Source organism: Plectrocnemia conspersa, unplaced genomic scaffold (assembly GCF_051122295.1).
Source record: "Plectrocnemia conspersa isolate PC_06_02 unplaced genomic scaffold, ASM5112229v1 ptg000005l, whole genome shotgun sequence".
NCBI lineage: Eukaryota > Metazoa > Arthropoda > Insecta > Trichoptera > Polycentropodidae > Plectrocnemia > Plectrocnemia conspersa.
The window spans coordinates 25,697,834-25,724,024 of record NW_028277169.1 but is presented as its reverse complement, the minus strand read 5'-3'; the positions used below and the strand labels follow the sequence as shown (position 1 = coordinate 25,724,024).

Sequence of the window (26,191 nt, the reverse complement as noted above, 5' to 3'; positions counted from 1 at the left end):
ACATTTTTAGTATCAAAAACTTAATTGCAAACAACAATCAGTCTTAAAAAAACAGCAAAACACTGAACCAATTGCCTTAGGAATATTTAAATATGTATTTATGTACAAATAATTTCTTTATATATCTTAGTGGGATATGCAAGTAATATATGCAGCAAAAAAATGTTCCATATGCTCTCTTGACTAGCACAAAAGTGCATTCCAATTAACCAGGAATAAAATCTGGCGTTGGCGTTTTAGTAATTAGACTTTCCATGCCAAGAAGATGAAATCGAATTTTCTGTAGCAAACATAATTGAGTCTTTAACGGTGAAATATTTAAATTATTTATTTTATTTAAGATTTTTTTTTTGATCTTAATAAATATATATCATCAAAAGTTTAAGAACCACTGTTTTATTTATTAAAATATCACGTGGTAAAAGTTATTGAGAGCTCATACATTATATTAATAATAACAACTACTCCTGCTGCATTCTTAGATCTCCATCCCTCCTCCCAGTCGAATTGCAATACTGAATTGCTAGGGGGGGAGTACTGTAAAGTCCGATTTGATTGGCCACTCTTAAATGCCTAATATTCATGCATGAAGCTTTACAGACTCCGAATGTGGGGGTCTGATCAACCGAGGGCGAAGCCCTGTTTTGGAAACCCGTTACTCGAACTAGCTGCTGATTCAGAATATTTTTTGAAAATAAACCTGAAGCAGTAAAAATTGTGTACTCGTAGTAATTACGCATTCTAATGAATGAGTACTTTTCCGTCTTCGCGATTAAAGTCTAATCTTAGAACTATGCAGCGCTAAGTGCATTGCAACGCATGTATAATAAAATGTTTATCAAACTATTGGAGACTTCACGCATTAGATACTACAGAAGAGAGCAGGCGCAAGGCGCAAAAAAACTCATTCACAGTCTTATCAAATGCATTGACGTCCATGATGACATAATTAAATAGATATATAAACATTTAAAGGTCAAATCATTATTATGTTGGTACCAGTATCAGTACTAGCATAATAATGCTTACTTGAGTAAACATCATAGATCAATATTCAAAGTCCTTGCAAAAGGCACGTGCTAAAATGCGCAAAGCATTAGATATGTACTACAATATAATACAACCTTGCTAGTCCATCTTCCTGCTGAGATTAACTATCGATGCGAATTATTGTTTTAATTTTCCGCTTCACTAGTTAAAAGCAATATTGACAGTTTTAACAGGTGCGTGTGCAAATTACACATAATGACTATAATTAAAGACACACGTACGAATATAATTAATCGATTCGTTCCATTGTCTTCTAGCGGCTGTAAATCCGCGCCCACATGAGGCCATGTCTGACTTATTTATGCAAATTATCAACGTGTGTCTGATGTACTCTCATTCTCATAAATATAGATGATTCCATAAAAAATATGTATTTTAAAACATTTTAATATAGTTGTATGCGCATCTATGTTCTTTTTTCTGTTATTATATAAAAAAACTAACAAATGTATGTTTTTTAATTTTTTTAATTTAATTTAATCTCACATATTTTACTTCTAGTTTATTAATATTATTATATATTATTATTTACGCCGAAAGTGATGAACTACGACGATAAAACATTGGACGGTCCACATAATATTGCTGACGGTTTTGCGCAATATTTTTCGCCTTCTGCACAGTCGCTTCCTTCTTCTTGTGATTGATCTTCAGTACTGACATGAAAGAAACTAGTTGCTCAGATATTAAATACGGCTTTAATAAATTAAAGACGGGGTGTTCTTATGAACCTGATTTGAAGGGTTGCGAAGTCAGTCTTGCTGCTCCTATAAAACGTATCGCAATAGATTCATTCAAGTAGTCATTAAAGTTGCTTTACTTGAATGAAGACATCAAAGTCTAAATGTCTAAACGTCGGCGTCAACATTAGCACGGTGCAGTGTGTTGTAGATCGAAACTAGATATCAGCTGACACTCGGGGTCGGTCGACAAAGGTATTATGTAATCTAAAATAAAATATATCTCACAGTAATGCGTAGCGCTTTTAATATGCAATAAAGAAAATCGTTACAAAAGTGCGATTTTTTTTAATCATTTGCCTCCGCTAGCAGTGTACATTTTTACATATTAAATTTTCATAGATGTGACTTATTAATTGTGAGTTTTTCGGTTTATTTTTCGTCAATATCTGGTTTGTTTGGCTCATTTTTCAGGTTCATCAATTGAACCACTATTCTATTTACATTTAGATTAATTAACTCGTGCTTTTTATTTATTAAAAAGGCCAGTTTAGCTTGTGATAATGTTGTTTAACCATCTAAAAAAAACCAAGTCACAAAGATTTTGCCATAAATCAAAAATATTTGTCGCCTTTAGTAAAGATAACACGTGCATTTTGTATTTCTCTCAAAACTAGCAACAAACGAAAATTTATTAAAAAAAAAAACTCGACACTAGTAATTATACGTGTAACTACAAAAGGGGCGAAAAAAATCTCATATCCAAATGAGATTTTTTTGGATAATAAATAAATATGAGAATTCCTCTGAAAGTTTTTACTCGCATTTATACTTGAACATACACTTTGAATTTTAAGGCACCTGAAATTCAAAATCTTTATAACTTGGACTGTCTGCTGCATAAGGGCGCCTGTATTTCAGACGTCAGAAGTCGCCGCTTCTCTCTTTGCATCTTCTGGTCGCGCTCGACCTCCGAAATCCAAAGGAAACCCGTTTCGGAGATACTGCGGATGCATTTTGTTATTGTAATTTTAATCTGCATAAAACATTACGCAATTGTTGCACATCTAATTAAATAATATCAAATAACAAACTTTGTGTCAGCAAGAATAAATCCCTTGCACAAAAATTCTAAATAGTTATTCAATTAAAATTGCATAAATCTGTAATGCTTGCATTACACTCTCTGGAAGTTGTCCGAACCAAAGTTCAACTGAAGTCGGCCGAGGTCACACTGTCACAAATTTCATATGCCATCCGGACGGCGGACGTGAATGACGTTCGCACGGCGGCTGCTGTCATATACAGCTGGCAAATTTGCGCGCGATCGAAAAATTTGACAAATAATCTCAATTTTTAAATTGTCATATTATTAAAATTACGCTACCGATAATTATAAAAGTTTGTGTGGGCACTCACCAATACAATATCAGTGAAAAATTTTCGGTCGTAAATATTAAATTTACGCAAAATCTTTGTCGGCTTTTGCAAAATGCCATAAGGCATACAAATGATTCTTCAGAATACGAACACCACATCTGTGACTATCCTAGAATTTGTCGCCATCGATTTTAAATAAGAATTCGTTATGGTGTGACATTTATATAAACCGATCTAGGAAAATACATTAGGGTATTAGAAACGATTTTTTTAATAAAATCAAGTACCACTAATTATTTAATTTTATATGAAAAGAAATATAATAACGATATCTGTTAGAAGAATATACTATCAAAAATAGAATTAATCCCATTTGGTGCCCTAAAATATTCAAAGTTTCTGTTGAAGTCCCCGATAAGCATGTGGTATTATAAATTTATCCCGTGACCACGATGCAGGGCTCGACATGCGTGCTAACCATAGGACGCCTACGCGCACACTGAAACTGAAGCGAGTTACTCGTTCTATCTCAGTTTGCGAAACACCATATCATTATCTCTCTTACTATCGTCACTTAACACGCGAGAGAGCGAAAGGGGAAGTATCTTACCGCTCGCGCATGAAAGAGCAGCTCTGACTTCGGTCCCTTTGACTTCAGTCCTTTTGCCGACAATGTTCGGAAGCGCTCAAAGCTGGCCAAATCGACTGAATTACCCCCACTTTACCTCCCGTTCACGGTAACCTAGGACAACTTCTGAGAGAACCGAACTCGACCGAAGTAACCCACTATATTCTCCGTCCTTGTCCAACCTTGGCCAACTTCCAGAGAGTGTAGTGCAGGCATAAGGGTAACATTAGAAATATGCAAACGATAATGGTGCGTCTCGGCATAACACCCAAAAATGCACAATAGCCAAGCATACTTTCCAAATATTTTAATCACTATCAATAGCCATTAATTACCACAAACATAAGTTTTGAAATTGCTTAGAAAAAAACACTAATAGTCTTGCCTAAAATGAGCATTATATAAAATATCCTTTGTAATTATTGAACAATCAACATTTTTTCTGAAAAAAGTGTTCTTACCCAAAAAATAAAAATGGAAATAATATAATTTATAAATTTGCTATTTTGTCAGTTATAACTGGCAAATACCATGGGATGATTTGAAAAGTATATGGAAGTAAAATAAATCATTGTAATGTTTGTGGGCAAAAAACAGCCATCAATATTGTTTTTCTTATTCAATAAGCAAATTATCTTTGTTTATAAAAAAACATAGACACTCAACATATCAACTGTAATTTTAGAACGTTGAATTTCGCTACGCGGATATCCGTATAAATAAACAAATCAGAACAAACGATCATTAAAAAACACAACTTTCCCCAAGATCATTTTTTGCGTGTAAACATTCATAGTCACTTTGTGTGACTTTTCCGACGCAAAAATAATACGAAAATAGAAATCGTAAAAGTGTATTTATAAACTATACTAAATAATAATGATTGATCAAAAATTAGCAATAGTAAATATGTTGTGTTTTGAGTAGGCATTCCTGCGAATCGTCAAAGATCATAACAGGAAATTCATGTTGGTTATTTTTTGCAAATCCGTGCGTCGTTTTGTATTTATTTTTTTACAAAGATCATAACAAGAACATTACAGTCATTGGTCAGCTAAGGACAATATAATACTGCGACGAAGATGTTAATTGACCATAGTCGAGGTGTCCATTAACGTTTAGTCGCGGTGACGGCATTGTTAAAACACATAAAAATATTTACCTCCTTAGTCAGTGGATAATACTTAGAAAATACATTTTTTTAAAGATAAATAAATAAAAATGGATAGTGTTGTGTGTTAAATATGTCGCTTTTGCGCGATTTGTTTGTGACTTGTGAAAATAGGGAGAAGACACATATGGAAATTATAAAGGTACGGAATATATTTTAATTAATATATCCTCACTAATTTATTTGATTAAGATTGCATTTTAGATTAATAGTGTGTGCGTATATATTACAAGTAAAAATATTAATTTGCAGTAAATAGTCACAAGCCTTATTACATTATAAATATATGCTTAGTAAAAATTAATTAATTTATAAGTAGTTAATAAATCGCGTACGTATATAGTTTATAAAAAAATTCAGTTATGACAAAAAAATAATATCAACAAAAATCAAATCTCTAAACTAAACTCTAGATTCCAGTAATTAGGGTGGCAAAATATATCAATTAGGACTTTTGGCTTAAAAGCAATGCTCAATTATATGTATATTATACTATAATGATGATATTTTATAATACTTATATATGCTTATATAGACTATAGTTTATTAATACGCTATAAGTATAAATATGTCATAATATTGCTTGATAAGGAAATTGCACTTCGTAAAAGGTCAAAATTATATCACACAGCTTGAAACGAAAGGACTATAAAGCGCATATTTTCATTCAACATAAGTCTAATGATTTTTTTACAATAAAAACATCTGGATATAAATGTTGATTTAAACCAAAAATTTACCTTTTTCATAAGCAATCTACAAGTGGAACGAGAAATCATGCAACTTACTTTCGCGTGGCGTTTTAATCGCAAGCAATTTCGATTATTTTTATTCAGAATGCGTTGCTACACATTCTTTGACGTTTTCATGACTGACCATGAAACGTTATGTACTTTCGACGGTTCTAGGAATTCAAAAAAAGTGCTACTATAACCAAATAAGATCATTTTATTATCTAATTACTATCTGATCATTGCCTGAAGTATTCTTAATTCAGATCGCTGCAGAATTATACTATTCATTATGTAAAATATCTCAGAGATTTTAATTTATACCTCAAAAAAAATGTATTGTAATATCATTATATAACATGCAAAAAATCTGAAAATAAAACGTGATCAATACGCAAAACACATGCTCGACAAAGACGAATCGTGAACGATTAGGAACATAGCCTTAACACTATTCGAGCACATTTCAAGGTTTTTTCTACAGTAGAACGTTAGATTGGTTATTCTGTATACTATATGTTATAGTATATAAGTACACCTGTCGCATGAGTCATGTTGTTTAAATTATTTATTGAAAGCCTTTCAGAGAATTAAAACCACTGCAATCGATGATTCAATGTTTGGTTAGTTGTACAATGGACTTAAATTAATTGATGAAATACACTTAATTGGCATAATCGTGATTAAAGCATTATTAATAAAAACCATATGTATTTTAATATATTATGTGTTTCTTAAAAGACTTGCATATACATAAACATGTGCCATGAATTATTTTACATAACAATTAAAGGTAACATTACGTTAATGTTAATGGTATGTATTTAAGCAAAATATTCCTTGAATTATTATATGACTGGAATATTTGAATGTAGTATTGTGGAATTATCAATTCAAAATAAATACTATAATAGTTTTAAACCTAAAGATTAGAACAAGTTATAGTACATTTTCCTTGCATCTTTAGCCTGTTTTTTATTGTTTGGCTGCATTGCTTTTTTGATACATATTATAAGTCAGTTAAAGGCTTTGTACAAAAATTGTATTTTTAATAAATTCCTAAAATTTTAGACTATCATATACACTAGGTTAAATTCACACGAAGCATTATAGAGCTACTTTCAAATACTCTAATCAAACTTGCAATACAATTTTATATTATTTAAGTTTAATTAAATTTAGTTAAATAAATCTTTAAGATAAACACCATATACACATAATAAACTTTTTCGTATGATTTTAAAATTTAATTTTGCAGTTTAGTTGTAGTTAAGTTAGTTAAACAATAGATAAAAAGAGAGCACTAAATATTAAATTTATTTAGATGTAATTATTAAAATATTAGCAACTCTTATAATTATAAAATATATTAAAAAATATATATTATTTAATAAAAAAGCCCTAAGCTAATTAGTAGTTCATTTTAAATACATATATTTTAATTTGCCATTATTATTATTTCAATGGCTACTTTCTCATAATCTCCTGTATATTAAAAAAAATTTTACCCTTCACGTTTTTAAATCCTATTTGTTCCTTAGGCTTTTGAGGGTGAATTAGTGCATTAAATCGTGCAGTCAATACAAAACTACAGCTTTTTCAGAAAGTCTTAAACTGCTATTATGATGCATTTAACAAATTATTTGGAATTTCTAAGTAACACATGTAATATGCTCAATGCCATTTGTAGTACAAATTGTGTCGTATACACTATCTGCTTAAGTTTATGGCGCTTTTAACGCATAATAATGTTTTTATCTGCCTAGTCCAGGGGTCAGCAACCTTTTCAGACGGAAGAGCCAAAAGTTACAATTTACAAAATTTCCCAGTTTTTAAAGAGCCACTAACATTTTTATTTTAATATTATGGTATTTAATTAGGATTAGGTATATAAATTTGATTTCTGATTTAAAATAAAAGCTTTAAATATGAAATAATATTTATTCATATAACACCATTCATATGCACCAATAACTAAGCAAACAGAACAGTGTTGCCACATTTCAAAAATGTCAGCTGTCCTTATACTCTCTACATTGAGTGTTTTTATCCTATTTAAATTTGTTTTTGCAGTATAATCTTTTTTATGAGTTTTGAAAATAAAATAATTATTAATATTTGCGCATGGAACTGGAGAGCCGCATCTTGACTTCAAAAGAGCCGCATGCGGCTCGTGAGCCGCAGGTTGCCGACCCCTGGCCTAGTCAATGGTTCTTTATGAACCTGTTTTTTCGTTGAAAATTAAGCATTTTGTGACTGAATGGTTCTTTTTGATATGTAAAAGTATGAAATTAGATACACATTAGATAAAATATTGATTAAATATATGTGTTATTACTTTATAATTAAACACATTTAAATTGTATTATTTAAATTAATTTGCAATCTTAAATATTGTTTAATAAATTAAATTATGTAGTTCAATAAAACAATTATAAACAAATTTAAGTTAAAATACTCAATAAAAATGAGTGAAACTGCTAATGAAATAATAAATGTTCTGATACAAATTTAATTGAAATAATTCATTATAGGCTTTTCTTCCTTGAGTTAATGTATAAATAAAATGAGAAAGCAGCAAACCTTTGCCACTTTTCTATAAAAAATTCTTAGTTCAGATTTATAATAGAAAATATATAATCTCAAATAATGTATATCTATACTAGTTATTTTGCAATAGTCAACGAGAGCAGATTTGATCTCGCACTGAGTTTTCCTTGCAGAATTTCATGCCCATCGCTAAGGAAAATCAGTAATTTAAATCTTCTCACGAAGTTGCTGACATACTAATATACATACATACCATATCTATGTATGTGTATATAAAACATTTCAAACGACTGTTATCGGCAGCTATTGTCTATGTAGACGCAGAAAATTTATAACGGTTACAAATATACTACACTTAAAATCGCGACATAATATTTTTTTTGCTCTAATTGTGACAATTATATTTTCATATTGCGTATAAATAATATAGACTTTGATTTTTCTTTGTAATGCGTGTGAAAATTTCGGACTTTTCCGTACTTTCTTCCGTTTAAGCGAACTAATTCCCTTTCATTGTAATACACGAATGTACAATGTGATTTTATTGTTCGTGTATGTACAATTTTACACTCCAATTCGAATTCAAATATCTCTCATACGGTAAAAAAAGTACACATAGTTAAGTACTAAAATTACTACCGTAAAAGAGAAAATGCGTGCTGATGCTTAGAAGAGTTGACTATACAAAAAAATGAAATAAGGAATCAGATTTTAATCTGAATATCGAATGTTTGATTAAATATTGCGTAAATTAAAAAAAATATTGTGCATTGTATAACTGCTTCATTTGACAAAATAAACATTTGTATATATGTTGTAATTTATTGTCTAATCAAAGTCCATGTTTATAAAATTTTAATTTGTATGATTGATTTATTTATGGAATAATGTATGACTATTAGAGAAATTTATTTGTTAAACCAATTATTTTGATAAGATAATATGACCTTCAAAAATAGATATCAAACTGACATTTTTACCCCAAAATATATTTGCTTACGATACTATTTTTATAGTTAAATTGCTGCATAATAAAAAAATATATGAATTATTCACAAGTTTATAAATATAAACATATATTTACATAAAGTTTTGTTACTTTTTATACTCATTAAAATTTGTCTGAATATATGCGTATTTCACTGCCATTTACTTTATACTTTAAATTTAGTATGTTTTTCTAAATAACTGTTATTTTATACTTAAAAATCAACGCTAAATTAGCGGCCCAGACGTTATAATTAAAAAAATGTGATGAGCTTTTTTTAATATATCTAAATGTTTAGCTATTCTATATTTACAAATTAATCTAAATTAAGAAACAGCCAGAAAATTAAAGTATAATAATAGATAAAATCAATACTAATTTTTTGTAAAGGTAGTATTTTAAAATTATTATTTTTGCTAGATTACCATTGAAGGAAAACATGTTTTACATAATATATCTTTTTTAAGTCATCACTATATATTTAAGTTTTATTGATTTATTACACCATCTTTGAACAGATGCCATACTTATTTTATTTATATTGAGACAAGCATTATATAATATATTTATCTAAGTACAACTTATTTCTCAATACATGCGGAAACTTAATGTTATCTGACATACAAAATGAAGTTGTTTATTTTTAATCAATATAAAGTTGTTCGTAATAACATCAAATAAATAATGCTCAAAAGATGTTCGAACTTATATTTTTATATATTTTATTTGATATTCTGTAGCATAATCAATTATATGTTAAAAATATGATTTTGATACAATTTAATATCCGAATGGTTAAGAAGCTCTTGATGTCTATTTATAGATGTAAGATATACCATATGTATTCAAATAGTATAAACAACGTAGCATTATTTGAAATAATTGAGTTTGGATATTTACACTTGAGAAAAGGTAAAAAAAGCACACTGAAAGAGATTGAATTGCTTAGAGAAAACAATAACAGCAGACTCTTGAATCGTAAAATAAACCAAATGCGAAAATAATTTGCACCAAAAAATTCGACATGCATTGAAGAGAAAGAGCTTTTTTATGACCACTTTTAAGTAAACATTATTACAAATTCTTAAAAATAACAGATCACAAAGTGCTGATGTGAAAATTACACTCTTTTGCAACATATTTAGATCATGAAAAAATATTTAGCAAATTAAATATATGACCTCTAAATGGAACAATTAAATTATATGAAATATTCTTTATAAAACTAAAATATGTATTAAAATTATAATGTAATTTGTGTTAATTTTGCTTATGCTTTTGACTTGATATAGGTTTAAATAAAACACACAATTTTATGAAACAGGGGTTTTATTTTTGCATTAGGGTATCTATAAATATTGCTTTAATAAAAAAAACATTTATACGAATTCAATGTGCATGCAAAGAATTTATGATTTTTCTTTGTTAGAATCAGTATTGAAAATCATAAGCAGTAAGTCATATTTTAGATACGTCAATAGTCATCCTTATGTGTTGATTGTATGGCAGTGGCTGAGAGAGTACGCGATCTGCGTCGCGTCGCTTGGCACTCCATCCGGCTGCTATTGAAGTTGTCCGCTCCTACTCACAAAAATGAATATAAATTTGAATACTATAATTAAATTTTGCTATTTTACTAGTATTTGATTATTGTTAAAAAAAAGCATTAATATTTTATATCAAATATATTTTTTTTAATTTTGCGAACCTAAAAACGTTCTTTCCGACCCACGAGGGGGTCCCGTGTTTTTCATACCACTGGTAAAAGGTACTAAAGTTTCTACTTATGAGCAATTGCAATGAATTTATTGATGGTCTCACATGTGATGTCATACAGTTCCAAGAGCTGACACTTTCGAGAGAAAAGTGCACCACGTGATATATGGATCTATAATAGAAGGATAGTCGCCCAATTGGTAATACAACTTGGTAATATACATTATGTTTTCAAAGCTTAGAAACTAAATATGTGGAGGAAACTCTTGGAGATGATTAAAATTCATCCTTGATTGTCCGTTAATAAGCAATTACCATTCATTAAAATCGAAATTTCTTTAACAGATTACTAAATCAGTATTTTATGCATATGAAAGTCAGATATGGGTTCGATCGATCTCAATTGAAAAAAACTGGATCCGTTTTCATGTGCCATCTTTGGCCATTGTTGACCCAAAACATCTGCGTCACCGGGACTGAGTCAAAACGCCCACAGGGTGCTCGCAAAATGTAGTCATTCGCGGTTCTGCGAAGTCGTTCGGTAATGGAAAGGTCGTCTCGGAACAACCGAGAGGAATGTCGTGCCACTTTGGTGTCGGTGGTCAGCCTCAAGAAGAGGGGCTGAGCCGCAAAACCTGCTGTCGGCGAAGCACCTAAATCTGCGTTTGGAAGCCCCGAGGCGACTTTTCGCCATCTAAGTCTCGGCGGAAGCAAAGGTGCGGACAATCAGATGTAAAAAAAGAAACGTTTGTGGTAAACACAAGCAAAGGCGATCGGAACTCTGATTGGAAAAAAAAGTAAATTTGCTTTCTCACGGAGAGCAGTTTAGCTGTTCTTTTACGCATTGAGATTAAAAGCGATTGTTCTTGTTCATCAATCATTTCCAAGGAGAATTGTAAGCGTGTGCCTTGAACGTGATTTTTTTCGTTTTGTTTTTCAGAATCAGAATGGTAATTTATTATTGCTATCTAAGCATACGTTTAGAGAATAATAACGCTATTTATCAAAATAATGAGACAAAACTAAAAGTCATTCTGTTTATTGTTAAATTATATACAGCAAATTCCATTCTTTAAATTTGATTCATAATTTTTTAAGCTTCGTAATTCATAATTTTTAAACAGGTTTTATTGTACAAATGTTACTATATATATATTGATTAATGTTGATCTCCAATAAATTGTATGTAGCCTGTAAAAGTATATCAAATCTATTAACAATTTTTCAATAGCTTTAATATCAGAGTTGTGGTATACTTTACTTTTAAGCGCCAGTGAAGACAATGAAAACCAAAAAGTTAAGGGTCCGGTATTCGCACACTCGCTAGCTTCGGTACCTCACGACAGTGAGATACCGACAGCTATTTTAGTTCCTTAAATAATATATAGTACTTAAATAATATACACATAATATTTAATAAAAAAAATAGTTTTTTAGGGGGGAATCGGGCTGATATTTATTTTTGCGAACGGACTAAAAATTTGAAATTCCGCCACTGGGTCTTCTAGCTAGTGATCCTTAAATCTTTGTTTATTTGATAAGGCAAATTTCTGTATGGTTTCTGGTATTGTATTCATCCAAAGTGTAATTATTTAGACTTATATAATTGAAGAAGTAAACTTATATAATTTAATATTTGGCATGTACATCTGCTTATACCCACAAATATCAAGAAGTCTTAAATTCTTCTTTAATAGTTTGTACATAAACTTTTATATCATAAAAAGTTTAATCTTGCTTCAATAATATATCAGGATTACCACTGATGGTAAAATGCATAAAACACTATTATTACCTTATATTCGAAATGGTGTAAGGTAATGATTAATAATACGGTGTAATGTCTGATGTCTAAGAATTGTTTTGCACTTCGCAACCCAAGATTCAAAACAAACTTATTTAGATTAAATAAATTTACACAGCTGAAGTTAATCAATATTATTTCAAACAGATATTTTTGTAAATACGCACATTAAATTAATGAAACATTGAGCATGTCTATCTCTCAATATGGTTTTAGTTGAATATCTAACATCACAATTAATACACATTGTGTATTGAAATTCTCTACTAAAATTCGTCGAAAAAATAATATATTTCTTAGTCTGAAAAAGACCTTACAGATGTTGCAACCGTAACTAGAATTGTTAATTGTAGTAATAAGATGACTTTTACTTTTTAAAAACTAATCTCAATGCTGGAGAACTTAATTATTAACCATTCGGCGATTTCCCTTATAGATAAAATTTAAAAATATCCTATTTAAGCGTGTTTTTTAACACAACCATTTAAAGAGAAACATCTGTTTTGCAATTTTTCTGCGGATTTAATATTATCAGAATCTTGCATACCTAAAAATTTTTAAGGTTGAAGGAATGAAAATAACATGCCAACTTATATATAACTTAACAACATCGTACTTAGAAAAAAACAAGACTTCAGTTATAAATATTCCAATATAAATTTCTTCAAACGTTTCGTAATGTCCACAAAAAGCTTAACAAGTTTTATACCTGCACTACATTCCCCGGAAGTGGGCCAAGAATGGCCAAGGACGGAGAATATAGTGGGTTACTTCGATCGAGTTCGGTTCTGCCCGCTCTAAAATCTCTCGGAAGTTGTCCGAGGTTACCAAAAACGGGAGGTAAAGTGGGGGTAATTCAGTCGATTTGGCCAGCTTCGAGCGCTTCCGAATATTGTCGGCATTTTTTCCGAGTCAAAGGGACCGAAATCGGAGCTGCTCTTTCGAGCGCAAGCGGTGAGATACTTCCCCTTTCGCTCTCTCGCTTGTTAAGTGAAGAGAGTGAGAGAGATAATGATATGGTGCTTCGCAAACTGAGATATAACGAGCTACTCAGTTCAATTTCAATATGCGCGTAGGCATCCTATGGTTAACACGGGTTTCGAGCGCTACATCGTGATCACGTGGTCAAGTTATAATAACACATGCTTATCGGGAACTTCAACAGACTCTTACTGACATCTTTGAATATTTTAGGGTACTGAAATTTTTGATAGTATATTCTTCTAACAGATATCGTTATTATATTTTTTTTCATATAAAATTAAATAATTAAAAAATAAATAGTGGTACTTGATTTTGTTAAAAAAATCGTTTCGAATATCCTTATGTATTTTCCTAGATTGGTTTCTATAAATGTCACACCATAACGAATTCTTATTTAGAATCGATGGCGACAAATTCTAGGATAGTCACAGATGTGGTGTTCGTATTCTGGTGTAGCTTTTTTATGCCTTTTGTCATTTTGAAAAAGCCGATAAAGATTTTGCGAAAATTGAATATTTACGACCGAAAAGTTTTCACTGATATTGTATTGGTGAGTGCCCACACCATTTTTTATAATTATCAATAGCGTAATTTTAATAATATGACAATTGAAAAATTGCGATTATTTGCCACATTTTCCGATCGCGCACAAATATGCCAGCTGTACGTGACAGAAGCCGCCGTGCGAACGTCATTCATGACCGCCGTCCGGATGGCATATGAAATTTGCGGCATTGTGGTCGCTTACTCGAAGTCGTAGGTCTCGTCCGACAGTTGTAACTTCGGTTCGAACAACTTCCAGAGAGTGTAGTGCATATATAGATTGCTTTTTCGCGAAGTATGGCGTTGTCTTGCTGGAATCGGTTGGTAGCTTGATCTGTGCTTGGTAATATTTTATTACAGGTGTCAATTAAAGTAAATTCCAAGATTGAAATATAAATGTCACTATTCATACTGCCCTCGCAAGTGTACAGGTTTCCTACCCTTGCCCACAGATCATATCGCTTCCGCCACGATATTAAACTTTGGGTACTACGCAATCAGATACATATATATTATTTTCCGACTCTTTGTCGCACTTTAAAAAAAATTAAAAAAGCATGATTTTTTTAAAAAATAGTGATTTAAAAATTTTAAAATAATTTAACTTTTTTATATCTTTTTATATTAACCAATATTAGTTTAAAATAACCTTAAAGTTGGATTCACCGGACCAAATGATCGCCCAATCTTCAGATATATAATCTCAGTGTTTTCAGGCCCACTCTAACCTTCGAGTTTTATTTATTTCTGAAAGCCACAGTTTGTGTCGGGCTTTACAACCTCTGAGCTCCACATCTTTGAGCCTTTTTCTCAAAGTTTGTAAATAAATGGATGGCAATCCGCTTGCAGAGACTAGCAGCCAGCTTTAAAGACGTTTTTCTATAATTTTTAAGGTACTCAAGAACCAAGATTTGCTCTTTTGTTTTCCTCCAGTTTTTGGCTTTGATTTGTAAGAACCACATTTGTTGAAACATTTCAAAACATTTTTTGTTTCGTGAACAATTAATGTGTTTTTTAATTTTCGATATATTCAGCCAGATTGATATTAATCGCGTTTTTTTATAATAAATCTTAATATTTAAAATAAATTTAAAATAAAAAAATAAAGGCTGAAATCTGAAGACTGAACAATGAGACCTGGAATCCCATTTTAAAACTCAAATGAGTAATTAAAAATGATATATGTTTTTAAAACTACGGCTAAAACTACCTGCTAAGACTATGCACTTGTAAAGAGTTACACATCATTTTATGAGGTGCCCCATAATTATGGCCAAGGATATATTTATATGTTACATACAAATAAATAATTAAAAATGGTACCGTATTAAAAAAATAAAATATTACCGTTGTTTGGTTAGTAATTGATTGCTGCAAAAGTTATTGTAGTACAATTTTTATTGTATTAAATTGATCTACGATGTTCAATGAATCATGCATCTTCAAAATGCTCATTCAATAAATATTTCATAGTCGATGAAATATTTCCATTCTGCCATTTAAAAGACAAACACTATTCATTTAAATAATAATTTATCAAATAAATACAGCAAACAAAAAGACGTTTCGTATACCTCAAGCACTACTCATGCACGATAATACATTACGTATCAAAACTAAACGGTTCTCTTAACGACCTCTCGAAATCGCTTACACTCTTATAAATATATATCCACAAACCGGTAACCCGCTATTGTTGTGACGCAACGATCGCTTCGGCAACTTTCGCGATTATAACTATGGATCAGTATCATAACCCGATTTGACAATACACAGATAAACACGACTAACCTAAACAACTGACACCGATCGCACGTAAAACAACCGAGTTCAATGCAACCATAATGGAGAATCGAACGCCCACGATATAGGCTAACCATTCGCGTGAACTCGTACATATATACATATATGAAAGATTCGCACGCCATAATTTAACGACCACACAAATTGGAGTGATGATACACACGTAGCGAATCATGACATCTTTAATTGCAGTTGCATAATTGCACTGAGATGGGATTGTTGTGTACTAATTTATAAATCAATTAAAGATGTTTGCAATTTTTGATTATTACTAATAGACGGCAATGGCGAGCGTTGCAGTAATTGCATGATCGCGATCAGATGGATTAATCGCGACTGATAAGATTCTGGTACTATCCGCATAATATCCGTGAACTTGGTCGTTTCGACTCCGAGGTCAATAGCACGACATTTATATTTGCAAATCAATGGACAAGAAAGTGATATGACCTACCACATTGGTCGCGAGAAAGTAGGTTGTGAAGTTAATGATGCTGTTTAATAACGATTAAATCGGAATCGTAAGGTTTTAAAAAATTATGGTAAATATGCAGGATTTGCTTCTACCATCTAAATGTATCTTCAAGAACAGGATCTATCAATCTTCTCCCTACTTAACGTTTCAGTTCTATTTTAAATTCACACCACGAAACAGTAGTACCTCTGAATCTCAAAGAACATAAAAAGTACATCGAAACCATTCATGAATGCTTCGAAGCTATCGAAGTAAAAAATTGTTTCATTGAAACATTTTACCAGTCACAGCTATCATCCCATTACATCCAATTAAATAAACATTAAAAACGAATATCATTAGCGTTTTTACGTACTGCAAAATTCCTGCCAAGTAGTCCGTTTGAATTTTGGTTTTTAAGGTCAAAACGTTAAAGATCCAATACAAGTCACGCGATTAGCATTGTCTAAATAAGAATGGAATACTAAATGATCAACACACATTTGATTTGGTATTCCTTAAGTGTGGCGAATCTTCAAAATACGATTGTTGCAACTGAAATAAATGTACATATCTCCGTTGTTGTTTTGGTAACAGCAGCAATACAAATCAATAATAGTTTGTAATGCTGCTATCACTTCCATTAATAAGTATCACAACTTATCAATAAACCAATATTAATATTGACGTGAAGCATAGCTGTCGTGTAAAAAGTATTGAACCTAAAAGATTCAATATGTTTTAATATATGATTGATTAAACTTACAAGGCACTTTAATTTAGTCTAGTTTATTAAAAATAAATGCATTTTTTTTATTCAAAATTATTGAATATTTCGTCACCTGACTTTAATTATCGATATATGTAGACCCCCCACGGACATCATCCCTGCGCTAGCTTCTCCACCACCGCTCGGAGAAAACATCTCGGCATTTATCATCTGTCGCAATTGTAATATAATACAATAAAACTCTAAGATGTGTCGGATCGCTACGAAGTCACACCCCTAGGGTTCTCAAACCTTACATACCTTATTTTGAGAATCATATATAAAAAAATGATTAACATGTGGAGAATAATTGTAGAAAAAAATGGAGAATATATGTATAATTTAGTAAGAGTATTACACGATATAAAATTTTAACTTATTTTACCCGCACCATAAAAACGATAAGACTTATAGATGATGAACTTAATTTAAAACTTAAATATGAGAAGTTCTAAAATGAATTCTCCAGACCATATTTAAAATATCATTGAATGACTTCTAAAGCCACTTAAGTCTGTATTTAAAAAAAAAGTTAAATAAAACAGATGACTTTTTATTTATTGTAAATCTTCCATTGCAACATACCAAGCGTTAACTCAATACATGCAACTGCAACTGGGTCAACACTAAATAATACAACAAAAAGCTGAATTATTAATTCGTCGTGCAATCAATGAATTGGCTATGTACGACCTAGCTCGATTTTATTTTGATCAGACAGCACGATTTTCATCCGTGAGATTAGGAAAAACTAGAAAAACTTAATTTGTGATTATCGATAAAAAAAAAGTATATATTAATTCTTTTTTATTAGAAATTTCAATATATTTATTCTAAAAGTCTTATTGTTTTTAAGGTGCGGGTAAAATAAGTTAAAATTTAAAACGTGTAATACTTCTACTAAATTATACATATATTCTACGTCTTTTTCTACAATTATTCTTCATATATTAATAATTTTTTTATATATGATTCTCAAAATAATGTATTTTTTTAAACTAAGGGTGTGACTTCGTAGCCACTAAGACACTTGGTGGAATCTAGTTAGTTTTATTAGATTATATTACAATTGCGACAGATGAAAAATGGCGAGATGTTTTCTCCGAGTGGTGGAGGAGAAGCTGGCGCAGGGATGATGTCCGTGGGGGGTTCTCAAAAGTTGGTGAGGTGGCGTGGCAGTGACAGTGTAGCGGAGGATGATCCTCTTGATCCTCTAGCGGAGAATGATTTTCTTGTTTTGGTCACGGATTGACCGAAACGGTCAATCCGTGACCGTTTCGCAACAAAGAAATATTCTCTCAATGACGGAGAATATTTACAGTAAAAACAAAAAGTCATAACGAGAGCTGTGTGGTACAAATCTTTTACGCTATTGACTTGTACCTTATAGATGGATGATCATTTTGGTCACAGTAAATTAACGCTAGTTTTGAGACAAAAACCGTGGTAATTTGTGTGTGGCCGCTACACCTTATTGTGTCATTGAAAAGTTTGTATCCATTTAAACAGTGCAATGGATCGAAATTAGTTTTGAAGGCATATGTGATTACGATACAACCATTCTAAGCAAAATAGATTGGGTTGCTTTGGTAAAGACACAATTCAAACAATTTTTATGATTGAATAGACCACATTTTAATAAATATAGCACACACAATAAATACAGATAAAAAGTGGCGCAGACTCGTGGTTGATCTTTTATGTAGGGTCTCGCTCCGTGGATGCAGCGTGAAAGTCTTAAATAGGACCTGACCGAGCAAAGTATAATAGAAAGCTCTGTGATGCGCCATATGCGGTTGAGCTTCCGATGGAGGCAGCTAGAATGCTTGGAAAATTGCAGCTTGCTGAAGTGTTAGCCTACTAAAATATCCTTCAAAAAGAGATCCAAGAAATTAATAATACTAGAAAGCCCGGCGATGATATTTGTTGTAGTAGATGACTCAATATCAATTACCAAGGGTAGCTCTAAATATTTTATATTCTTTGTGAATAGCAAAGATTCGGGGATTTCCGAAAAAAAATTGATTTCCGAAAAAAAATTGATTTCTATTTTATTAGAAAGGCTTGAAAATCATATTATCTTATCTGTTCTAAAAGTAGTTTTAAAGTGGTTTCAGTTAAAATTGAAAAATAGTTTAAAATTCAGTTCTAAGAAACATTGTTATCTTGTTTGGCAAACGGTAGCCACAATTTATTTATAATATCCCATTAATTACTTACAACTTGCTTTTAACTTCAAGCAACTGGAATTCGAAATTCGTGCTCTAGCCGTAACAAATAATATTATAGATCAAAAAGACAGTTTCTTTATGACAAATGAGATTAATACTTCTCTCGTAGTTAAGATGAATTATTAATATTTCACAAAACAATAACGTCTATGATTAAGATATTAGAATATAAAGCTGTGTACAAAAAACTGTTTATTTATCATGAAGTAAATAAATACATAAATGAACTTTTTTTTACAGATTTAAAAAAAATCCCTTACCATTTTTTTGTTAACGTCATAAAAATACGTCGTAATAAATAATAATGTGAAATTAGTTTTGAAGTGCATAAAGTCAGATTATCAACTAGATAGATAGTAAGGTTTATTTATATATGTTGTATTATATATCTAAGTATATATGGGGCCAATAACCTTTTCATTATGTGTATTAAATTAAATGAAAACATGTCGGATTTTTTATTATTATAAAAGTGCAGCGTTATCAGTTGAGCGATTTCTATATATTATGAAATATATACAAACATACAAGCATTACGACATAACAAAAATTACAAAACTTGTTAAAAGAAATTCTTACGTAGTACATGCATCAATAAAACAATGAATATTTATTTTAATATGTACAATATTTTTGCATATTTATATAAAATATTTTGTAATAGCACTATATAGAATCAGCAAACAATTACACAATTGAATCACTTATCAAACTACTGACAATTTTAATTTTATTATTTTTCTAATGCCATACTTCCTTGTAATATTTTCTCAAGAAAAACTCTTAATCATTAATGTTAATGTATTTATTTTTTAGATACGTTAATGTAAAGGTGAATATGAATATCCTTGATATTTTTGGTAAAGTTGTTTGTTTTAAAATTGTAAATATCACAAACTTTCTAATTTACTTGACCATGTTGTATTTGCGCTATGTTATATTTTAATGGACTGCTTTCGACAAAATAAACACTTAAACAAAATTTTAGGTACCAAAATAAACAACAAATGGACGTGAAAATATCGAAGAAAGTAAATTTTTGAAGAGAGGTATGCTTGTGTAATCTTATTCGAGAAGTTATATAAATCCTATTTTAGGAATAAACTGTCAAGTGAAAAATATATATTGACTTGCTTTAAAATAACGGGTTACATAAACATTATTTTTCTCTGCTCTTTTTTTTCTTAAATTCTTAAATGCAATAAATTAAAATTGAGCAATTATAATACACAGTAAAGTTTACAAAAAAATTTAATTTGCTTGCTCATTATTATAGATAATTTTTGGTAAAACTGAGTTTAAATCATATTGTTTCAGATAGATCGAAATGAATGATTATTTTAATTATAACGAGCTCAATAGATCAGTGGTATAATCAGTAACTAATACCTGGAAGATCTGGGTCTTTCAGATATTCGAATCCTAGTGTTTTTCAATTTCAATAATGTCTAGAAGATAATTATTAATTTTTATATAATTTTCATCGATCATTGCAGATTAAGATAACCAACATTTTTGTAATCCTACGAATGATTAAAATAAAGTTTAGTTAGGTCATCCATGCTTTAATTAAAGTTTATAATTAATAAAACAGATGTGACTAATTTACTGGCTGTTCATAGTCTGTTGTCTCACTACTTACATGTAGGTATTAATTATGTTTAGCCCTTTGTAACGCATTGGGTTAACGTCATGTAGCGGATGATTTACAATAAAAATAAATATAATTTCAAACGATCATCACAATATAATGAATTAATTAAAATCGAGTTATGTAGTTCATATACATATCAAATGCACTATAAATATTATATAGCTGTAATATTAAAAGCTTTTACGTCTTAAATAACATACTTGAAATAGATAATCAATATCTTGCAATTGCAAAGCTTTTTTAATATAATTGTGAATTAATAATAATGTATTTTAATTAAAGTAATAACTCTTGCAGCTCAAATCGTTATTTTTAATTATAGCGTAATTACTTAATGGTAAAATTCTATTCTGCAGCAGAAATTAAATCTAAATATCCTATTATGGCAAATGTTACGACCACTTAAAGAATATCGATGGCTTTAACTATAAATTCCTTTCATAATTGTCGGTATAGTTACTATATTTCATAGAAATAAATTAATAATAAGATATTTTATATTTGTCTAGTTATTAACACTTTGCAGTGAAACTTTCGGTGACAATATATTTGAAATATTTTAGCGACGTTTTTTTATGATTTTTGTAAACAAAGTATCACAATCAAATGGAGTCCGCCAATTTACATTTAGGGTCATCGATATGTTATGGATAATTATTCCAATCTATTGAAATTTCTAATCCTAATCGAAAATAACTTTTAACTTTACACAATAATGCATTTAGCCGCACAACGAAACCTTTTATATTATACAAAAAAATATAAGTGGAATTTAGGTATTCTTGTTTTTATTTGGATTATTAAAGTAGTCAGCGAAACTTTAGGTTTTGTTTATTTTTTTTAAATCTGCATCTGGTTACTTAATACACTGGCATTACACATTGATCTATTAAATGAATTTTCTAATCGTCAATGAAAAATCCTAACCTTACAGAAATTACATTGAAAGTACTCTTTTCGATCTTTTAATTTACTTCAGTAAAACTATTATTTTTGTCTATGATTATTTGTAAGAAAAAAGTATGAAAACTGTATTTATATTGATTCCCTTTTGATGTAGAACTGTCAACAATCGATCCACAACTTGATAATATTGCTAATTATGAACAAGCCTATTTTTAGCATACATTAGATGCTGTTAGCAAATATGATTTTAATTTTTACAAACTTTTTTTATTGTTTTTTTTTATATTAATATATGGTTTGAATGTAAATATGGTTTAGTATTATTAAACATTTTTTTATATTATTGCTTATAAAGACATATAATTCAAGTTATAAAAAAATATTTATACTATGAAACATGCATTTAAATAAATATAATGGCATATTTAAAGGTAATATAAAAATCATACTTGTTTGTAGTTACTTGTAGTTGGGATAGCACTGCGTTAGAGAATTGCGATTGCGTCCTTTATTCTTCATCATTGCGATCAATACGTCAGCGCTCCTCTTACACGACCTATCCAGCTTCTCAACATAATTGCTACGAAGAGCTAGAACATTCATGTTAAAGAGTCTTTGTTAATACAATTATTTTGTATTTAAAATTTATACCTAAACAAAAGTTTATGTATAAATTTGAAATAAAAATATGTGTTGTTTTAAATAAAAATATATATATTTTGTTTATGTATAAATTTTTAATTTACATTTGAGAAAAATAAATTTGAATATTTCTTCTAATATTAAAAATATTAAATACAAATTATACGCTTGGTAATCGCTGGCCGGCTATCAACGCATTTATAATTAGGCACGCGCTCAACAGGTTTTTTACACCTGACTCTGTACTGAGCGTCACGAGTCGCCTGCGACATCAGTCGACTCCGAGCGTTTGCGGCGGTAGGTTAGCGCGCCGCCGCCATATTTGTTTATTTTGATCGCAACCACACAAACAAAAACTTAGTCATACGTGCGTTTTGGCGTCATCGCGCGCGGCTGTCAAAAAAACAAGCAACGTTAGAAGTGCGTTCTAAACAGAAAAAAACCTAGTGAACTTTTTTTCGTATAGCTGTCGGCCAAAGCGCCGGTATTGCCAGTGTTGAAAAAAATTGTGCCGCACTTTGAATATTTCGAAAATATTTATAAACACAGCTGTGACACATACACACGTACACGCGGAGAAAAATATAATTGTGCTTGTGCGTTAATCATGTGCGTTTGAATCGAGCAAATGGCAGTAGGCGCCGTTTGCTACGAGCGTCGAAGGGTTTGAGTATAACACTGCAGTCACCATTCCGATCGCAAAGGTAATTATATATTTTTTAATAATACAGTGTTGCCATTTTTTTTACGATCAGTAAAAATGAATGCTAGGTTCGGCTTAATGCTTAAGAATTATTATTAGTTTTATACCCCTAGGCCATGGTTTCCCAAACTATGTTCCGCGGAACACTGGTGTTCCGCGGATCCAAAATAGGTGTTCCGCGGAGCCTTAATAGATATTTCACAAAAATTTAGAGAAGATTAAAAAAATTGTTAGTCTTGCTAATACATAAAAATTGTTCATAAATCTGATAAAAAAGCTTTAAAATATGTGTTAAATATTCAACATTGATGTGTATAAAATCTGGAGGGAAAAGTTTCATAAGTCGGTGTTGTTTTTTTTAACTTTAAAATTTGATCCTATTTAAACAATATTTTTTTTGTTAATTAATCACACGATATTAGTGCTTGTTATACGAATTTTATTTATGTGACTAGATATGCCACTAGCAGTCACTATATTTTGCATAGGCATGCACTGTTGACTAAAAAAATTTCCACAAATTTAAAAAATGTTATGAAGTAGCCGTGAAAATGATAAACTATGTAAAATCTAGACCACTTCAATCCAAATTATTTAAAATTTTGTGCGATGAAATGGGTAGTGAACATGAAGCACTTTTATTACCTACTGAAGTGAGTTGGCTATCCAGAGGAAAAGTACTATTAAGACTTTATGAACTTCGAAATAATTTATTAGTTTTCTTGAAAGCACAAAATAATTTGCAACATCATTTTATAATTTTTTTAACAAATCCTTCCTGGTTGATATATCTGCATATCTGGCAGATATTTTTACAAAGTGAAATGATGTTAACTTATAATTACAAGAAAAAAATATTACAATTTTTAATATGAGAGATAAAATTGAATCTTTTGATAAAAAAATACAATTTCAGATTTTATCGGTTGAATCTAATAATTTTGATTGTTTTCCTGTCTTGGATATGAATGTTTAAATGAATTGAATTTTCAAGTTGATAAAAAAGTTTCACAAGTATTTTTAGAACACCTATATTACTTGAAAATAACTCTTTCGGAGTATTTTCCGAAAACTAGTAAGGACGATTCCTGGGTTCGGAATCCATTTTCTGTGACAGTAAAACCAGTGGGCTTAAGGGATTATGAGAATTTAGTTAATGACTCTGATTTGAAACAAAAATATCAGCCATTAAATGATTTCTGGGCGATTCTGACTGAAGAGTTCCCCAAGGTGTCAAAACAATCTCTGGTTTGTTTACTTCCGTTTTCCACGACGTATTTATGCGAAGTGGGATTTTTTAAGTATATTGCAACAAAAACAAAATACAGAAATAGACTCCACGCCACGGCAGATATGAAAATACAACTAACCAAAATTGTGCGTGATATAAAAAAAATTGTTATTTAAGAACCCAAAATCATCAGTCATTAGGAGTTTTATTTATTTGTATTTTTATGTTTATTAAATAAATTTAATAACATTTCTTTAATAACATGTTTTATTTTATTATGAATTACCCAGCCTAAAAAATAAGCTAAGTGTTCCGCCAAAATTTTTGGATTTGCCAAGTGTTCCGTCGCTGAAAAAGTTTGGAAAACCCTGCCCTAGGCTTTCTGTATAGTGAGTAAATATGTTTAATAATAGTGACATTTGAGGGTTCAGATCTATTTCATAGCCATTTAGATGTAAACAATCAAAACCATATTTAGAGATCCAAACTTAACCTAAACATATTAACATTAGACCATTATAATATTCGTTTAGGTTAATTTTGCGTTTAAATAATAAATAAACGTTTCGCAACTATCAAGTACCCTAACAATAATATTATCAGCCGTCCAATGACGACGACGATATGCGGCACACACTTTTTATTTTATCAACTGAATATAATTGATTAATTTTTATTGTTTTAGCACCTATTTAGTTAAGATAATACACAAAACAATTGTGCAGAGTCGCCTTTTTTGAGCAGGGTTTTAATACATAAATATTTAAAGGGCAGTTTATGAGTCAAATATATATAAAAAAAATACTCGTGAGTTTGTAAACCACTGATATAATTTAATTAATGATTCACAAATGCTTTGCATATGAATTTTGAACATCGGGCATAATAATTTATATTGTGCATGCTATTTTATATATACTTAAGTGTAATTTGGCTAATTTCACTATGTAAAAATACTTATCTGATGCCTATGCTATAGAAATCTTACATCTTTCAAATACTAAAAAAGCGTCTTCTGTATGCTATAGAAATAACACATCTCTAAAATATGAAGTAATTCCAAAAAAGCGTTTCAAGAAAATTGTTAGAAAGCAATACTGCAGATTATTTTAAAAACATTATTAGCGAATTGCTACTTTTTTAGAAGATCATACTAGTACTTAATTTCAATGTAACTAAATCACATTTTTCGACCTTCCTCTAAAGTTGATTATTATGTAGACGTATATTAATATTTTATTTAACTAAAATGAAAGATTTTGTTAGATAATCATTTTTTATCGACAGAGTATTGTTCTGTACTATTCATAAAAAAAATAGAACAGTTAAACTCGCGTACTTATTAAACTTCAATTATAAACAAGCATCTATCTACTTTCACGTAATGCTATATCCGGCCCTGAATTTCTTATATGGAAGTAGGATATGCTTATACGTTGAGGCACGTTCAAAGAATTGAACCTCCAATTTTTTACTCATACTTTGATCGAATCAAGGAAGCGTACATGATTGAGGACAAGGTGCCGATTATATTTTAAAACCTCTACCAAAAATAGCCATCAATTTTCACAAA

The 26,191-nt window shown here is 30.3% G+C and overlaps 1 protein-coding gene and 1 long non-coding RNA gene across 3 annotated transcripts in view; one reads left to right on the top strand and one right to left on the bottom strand.

The window, feature by feature from the left end:
* Positions 1-10,489: 10,489 nt before the first annotated feature.
* LOC148235301 (uncharacterized) lies at positions 10,490-22,966 on the bottom strand. Of its 2 annotated transcripts, none has more exons than XR_015809495.1 (3): positions 22,842-22,966; positions 22,492-22,632; positions 10,490-10,762 (listed from the first exon to the last, which is right to left on the bottom strand). It is a non-coding gene; the product is annotated as an uncharacterized LOC148235301 (long non-coding RNA). The 2 variants fall into 2 exon arrangements; XR_015809494.1 differs by having other exon boundaries at positions 22,789-22,914.
* The window catches only part of conu (Rho GTPase-activating protein conundrum), a 47,850-nt gene continuing 44,616 nt past the window's right edge, over positions 22,958-26,191 (top strand). The window contains exon 1 of the mRNA XM_088185445.1: positions 22,958-23,388. The gene's annotated coding sequence lies outside the window, so the exon portion shown is untranslated. The remainder of the gene's footprint in view (positions 23,389-26,191) is intronic.